Here is a 6,369-nt window from a genome sequence, read left to right on the forward strand (position 1 = left end):
ACATAAACCGTTAGTATTGAGGATCTTAAGTACTATGTAAATGGACAACATTTATGCAATATTATATTTATTTTTTTATTACCCACCATTGGTATTTGCTCACATTGTTTCTATGTACTTTGCCTTTAGTGATCATGTATTTGTTAGTGCTGAGCAATTACCAAAATGTAGGTAATTCAGTTATTAAAGGGATACTTCAAGATTTTGGCAATGAGGCAATGAGGCCCTTTATCCAGGATTTTTTAAATTTCAGCTCATGAAACATGGGACCAACATTTTACATTACATTACCAGTGGGTCAGAAGTTTACATAAACTCAATTAGTATTTGGTATCATTGCCTTTAAATTGTTTAACTTGGGTCAAATGTTTTGGGTAGCCTTCCACAAGCTTCCCACAATAAGTTTGGTGAATTTTGGCCCATTCCTCCTGACAGAGCTGGTGTAACTGAGTCAGGTTTGTAGGCCTCCTTGCTCGCAGACGCTTTTTCAGTTCTGCCCACAATGTTTCTATGGGATTGAGGTCAGGGCTTTGTGATGGCCACTCCAATACCTTGACTTTGTTGTCCTTAAACCATTTTGCCACAACTTTGGAAGTATGCTTGGGGTCATTGTCCAAATGGGTCTTCCACACCTGGGGCCATTCCATATAGGCTTGGCCCAAGCTGACAGTCTGTACTTTTAAAGTCACAAGCCATGAACATAAAACCTAAAATGTATTTTTGTATAGTCATATTGCTCTTTATTGAATATTGTTGTGTGGGGTGGGGGGGGTCTTTTGTAGGTTCATCAGAGGTCCTGAAGAGTTTGCTGACATTTTGGACAGGTTGGGAGGTCATTTCTTCATCTCTGGAGGTAGGAGATTGTCACGATTCCCACCGACGGTGGCGCCCCCTCCTGCTCGGGTGGCGCTCGGCGGTCGTCGTCACCGGCCTATTAGCTACCACTGATTCCCTTTTTGGTTTTCCCTTTTTGGTTTTGTGCACCTGTGTTTAGTTTGGTTAATTAGCGGGGCTATTTATGTTAGCTGGTCCGCTTCCGTGTTGTGCGGGATTATTTCTATTGTGACGGTTCATGTTCGTGTCGGCGCTATTTTACGCCGTGTGTACTTTCTCCCCTGTGTTTGGGAATATTTTGTTTGATGAGTGAGTGTACATTAAATACGCCACTACCCTGTGCTCGCTGCTTCCTGTGCCTCATTCCTTCACCACGACTGTCAGTCCGTTACAGAATCCCGCACCACGAAAAGGCATGGAATCAGCAGGAGCAGCGGCCACCCCTGTCCCCTCGATGGAGGAACGCGTCCTCCACCACACTACGGTCCTTCACCGCATAGGATCCGCGATGGACCAGATGATGGAGAGGATGGACTGATGGGAGAGAAGTGGTCTCCTCTCTCCACCTCCGGCTCCTCCAATGCAGCCACATCCTCCTCCCACTACGTCTGGTACAGGGGCGCTTCGTTTGGTGCTCCCGAGGGAGTATGATGGGGCGGCGGCTGGGTGCCAAGGATTTCTGCTCCAGCTCGAGCTGTACCTGGCCACCATCAGACCTGCTCCCTCAGGAGAGGAGAGCGTGAGTGCCCTCGTTTCCTGCCTGACGGGCCGAGCTCTGGAGTGGGCTAATGCGGTCTGGAATGGCCCAGACTCGGCGAGGGACCATTATCCAGAGTTCACCCGCCGCTTTCGGGCCGTGTTCGACCACCCTCCGGAAGGAAGAGCGGCGGGTGAACGGCTGTTCCACCTCAGGCAGGAGACGAGGAGCGCTCAGGACTTCGCGTTGGAGTTCAGGACCTTGGCTGCTGGGGCGGGGTGGAACGACAGGGCCCTCATAGACCACTATAGATGCAGTCTCCGGGCGGACGTCCGCAGGGAGCTGGCCTGTCAAGATGCAGCTCTATCCCTGGACGAGCTCATCGACATGTCCATTCGTTTGGACAATCTGCTGGCTGCCCGCGGGGCGTTCGGAGAGGGTCCTGCCTGTTCCACCTCCGTGCACCCCCGCCCCTACCCCTATGGAGGTAGGGGGGGCCGTGCCAAGGGGCACCGGAGGAGCTGGCTCCTCCTGCACCAGCTGTGGTCAGAGAGGACACACGGCCGACCGGTGCTGGAGGAGCCAGTCTGGGAGTCGAGAGGGCAGGCAGAACACTTCTCGGTCACCCCAGGTGAGTCAGCACCAGATTCACCCAGAACCCCCTGTTGGTCACGTGTTCTTACCTGTTTTGTTTTCTAAATTTTTTCCCTCTTCCCAGCATAGGGCGCTAGTCGATTCAGGCGCAGCTGGGAACTTTATGGATCGTGAACTTGCCATTAAGCTGGGCATTCCGCGGGTGCCGTTAGATTCCCCCTTCCCCGTGCACTCCCTAGATAGCCGACCATTAGGGTCAGGGCTAGTCAGGGAGTCTACGGTGCCACTGGACATGGTAACGCAGGGGAATCATAAGGAACGCATTCGTTTTTTCCTTATTGATTCGCCTGCGTTTCCGGTGGTGCTGGGGGTCCCCTGGCTGACTGGTCACAATCCCCGTATTTCGTGGAAACAGGGGGTTCTCCAGGGGTGGTCAGAGGAGTGTTCAGGGAGGTGTCTAGGAGTTTCCATAGGTGCCACGTCGGTGGAGAGTCCAGACCAGGTGTCCCCCGTGCGCATTCCCCCTGAGTACGCCGATTTGGCGATCGCCTTCTGTAAAAAGAGGGCGACTAAATTACCACCCCATCGACAGGGGGATTGTGCGATAGCGGCTATGCAGACATATGTCACTGAATCCCTGGGACAGGGGTACATTCGGCCCTCCATCTCACCCACCTCCTTGAGTTTCTTTTCTGTGAAGAAAAAGGAGGGAGGTCTGCGTCCGTGCATTGATTACAGAGGTCTAAACGCTATCACGGTGGGGTTTAGTTACCCACTACCTCTCATCGCTACGGCGGTGGAATCATTTCACGGAGCAAAGTTCTTCACGAAACTGGATCTCAGGAGCGCGTATAACCTGGTGCGTATCAAGAAGGGAGACGAGTGGAAAACCACCTTTAGTACCACATCGGGCCATTATGAGTACCTCGTCATGCCGTATGGGTTGAAAAATGCTCCAGCCGTCTTTCAATCTTTTGTTGACGAGATTCTCAGGGACCTGCACGGGCAGGGCGTGATTGTCTATATCGATGACATTCTGATATATTCCGCCACCCGCTCCGGGCATGTGTCCCTGGTGCGCAAGGTGCTTGGTAGACTGCTGGAGCATGACCTATACGTTAAGGCTGAGAAATGTGTTTTTTCCAAACGAGCCGTTTCCTTTCTGGGTTATCGCATTTCCACCACGGGGGTGGTGATGGAGTGTGACCGCGTTAAGGCCGTGCGTAATTGGCCGACTCCAACCACGGTGAAGGAAGTGCAGCGGTTCTTAGGCTTTGCCAATTACTACCGGAGGTTTATCCGGGGTTTTGGCCAGGTAGCGGCTCCCATTACCTCACTGCTGAAGGGGGGGCCGGTGCGTTTGCGAGGGTCGACGGAGGCGGACGGAGCCTTCAAGAAGTTGAAGACCCTGTTCATCGACGCACCCGTGTTGGCGCACCCGGACCCGTCTCTAGCATTCATAGTGGAGGTGGACGCATCCGAGGCTGGGGTGGGTGCCGTGCTATCACAGCGCTCGGGTACGCCATCGAAACTCCGCCCCTGCGCTTTCTTTTCGAAGAAGCTCAGTTCGGCGGAGCGTAACTATGATGTGGGGGACAGGGAGTTGCTAGCGGTGGTAAAAGCTTTGAGGGTGTGGCGGCACTGGCTTGAGGGGGCTAAACACCCCTTTCTCATCTGGACCGACCACCGAAACCTGGAGTACATCCGGGCAGCGAGGAGACTGAATCCGCGTCAGGCAAGGTGGGCCATGTTCTTCGCCCGGTTTAGGTTCACTATCTCCTATAGACCGGATTCCCTTAACACTAGAGCCGACGCGCTGTCCCGTCTCTATGACACGGAGGACCGGCCCATCGATCCAACTCCCATCATTCCAGCATCTAGGCTGGTGGCACCGGTGGTATGGGAGGTGGACGCGGACATCGAGCGGGCATTAGTGTTGGAACCTGCGCAGGTTCCCGTGGGACGCATGCATGTGCCGCTCGCTGTTCGTGATGGTTTGATTCGATGGGCGCACACGCTACCTACAGCGGGTCATCCTGGTGTGGCGAGGACAGTGCGGAGTCTCAGGGGGAAGTACTGGTGGCCCACCTTGGCTAAGGACGTGAGGTCCTATGTCTCTTCCTGTTCGGTGTGCGCTCAGAGTAAGGCTCCTAGGCATCTACCGAGAGGGAAGTTACAGCCCCTCCCCGTTCCACAACGGCCATGGTCGCACCTGTCTATAGATTTCTTGACAGATCTTCCCCCCTCTCAGGGGAACACTGCGATTCTGGTGGTTGTGGATCGGTTCTCTAAGTCCTGCCGTCTCCTCCCATTGCCCGGTCTCCCTACGGCCCTGCAGACTGCGGAGGCCCTATTTACCCACGTCTTCTGGCACTACAGGGTGCCGGAGGACATTGTCTCTGATCGAGGTTCCCAGTTCACATCCAGGGTCTGGAGGGCGTTTATGGAGCGGCTGGGGGTCTCGGTCAGTTTGACCTCCGGTTTTCACCCCGAGAGCAATGGGCAGGCGGAGAGGGTGAACCAGGAGGTGGGCAGGTTTCTGAGGTCGTATTGCCAGGACCGGCCAGGGGAGTGGGCGAGGTACATTCCCTGGGCTGAGTTAGCCCAGAACTCACTTCGCCACTCCTCTACTAACATGTCACCCTTTCAGTGTGTTTTGGGTTACCAGCCGGTCCTGGCACCATGGCACCGGAGCCAGACCGAGGCTCCTGCGGTGGAGGACTGGGTACAGCACTCCAAGGAGACCTGGAGAGCCGTCCAGGACTCCCTAAAGGAGGCCAGTGGACGGCAGAAGAGGAGTGCTGACCGCCACCCGTGAGGCACCCGTGTTCGTACCGGGAGACAGGGTCTGGCTCTCGACCCGGAACCTGCCCCTCCGCGTGCCCTGCCGGAAGCTGGGGCCGCAGTGTGTGGGGCCCTTTAAAGTCCTGAGGAAGATAAACGAGGTGTGTTATCGGTTACAACTCCCTTCCTATTACCGTATTAACCCCTCGTTTCATGTGTCTCTCCTCAGGCCGGTGGTAGCTGGTCCCCTGCAGGAAGGTGAGGTGCCGGAGGTCCTGCTCGGGTGGCGCTCAGCGGTCGTCGTCACCGGCCTATTAGCTACCACTGATTCCCTTTTTGGTTTTCCCTTTTTGGTTTTGTGCACCTGTGTTTAGTTTGGTTAATTAGTGGGGCTATTTATGTTAGCTGGTCCGCTTCCGTGTTGTGCGGGATTATTTCTATTGTGACGGTTCATGTTCGTGTCGGCGCTATTTATGCCGTGTGTACTTTCTCCCCTGTGTTTGGGAATATTTTGTTTGATGAGTGAGTGTACATTCAATACGCCACTACCCTGTGCTCGCTGCTTCCTGTGCCTCATTCCTTCACCACGACTGCCAATCCGTTACACAGATGTTGTGCCCTTCCACAGTCCTCAACATGTTTTTCACGCTGAAGCTATCGAAAAATACTGTGACTTATGAGGATTTTGAAAAAGATCTGATGGCAAGCATCTCCTCATCCTACTCTGGGTTTAGTCAGTTTTGATTCAAAGCCCTGCAGGAAGGCACAATGTTTATAGAGTTTTTATGTTGTTTATTGTTATTTGATATACTTTACACTAGGTATGGAGTTTAGTAAACAGTGATACAGACACATTGATAAAGTGGCTTACATTTTACATCCTACATTCTAACGGTAATGGTTAACCAAAAAAATCTAAGCTGTACAATTTGAAAGATTAAAGATAGAGCTATATTAAAGGTGGTGCTCACTACCTCGTCAATTCCCAATGGCCTTGCAGGCAGTTGCATTCTAGATCATATTGGAGGAGGAACCTGAAGCTGAGGGGCCAGTTCAAAGGCCTACCCTCCATATCCACATTTAAAAGTCCTGTCTTGAAAGGTTTTCTCAAGGAAGTGCCTAGGCAGTCAAGCAGCAGAAGAGAAATGTGCCTTTAGAAGCTCAGTAATTGGCTAATCCAAATTGATGGCCACAAACTAGCAGAGGAAAATAATTGCTGGTTGTAAATAAAACATGTAAAAGGAGTTTCTAGGAAATGTTGATATTAATGCACTGACTCTATTTCTATTTTGGATAAATTAATTAAGGACGTGAGGACAAATATGGAGTTGGTATGTGTTCTGGGTCCCTCTCAAAGAAACAAATACTAATTGTGACATCTTTACTTTACAATTTACTTTTGAAGCCAGGTGGAGTTTTCCAACTGTGGGAAACATACAGTATTAGGGAATATTGTGTGG

Source organism: Salmo trutta, chromosome 18 (assembly GCF_901001165.1).
Source record: "Salmo trutta chromosome 18, fSalTru1.1, whole genome shotgun sequence".
NCBI lineage: Eukaryota > Metazoa > Chordata > Actinopteri > Salmoniformes > Salmonidae > Salmo > Salmo trutta.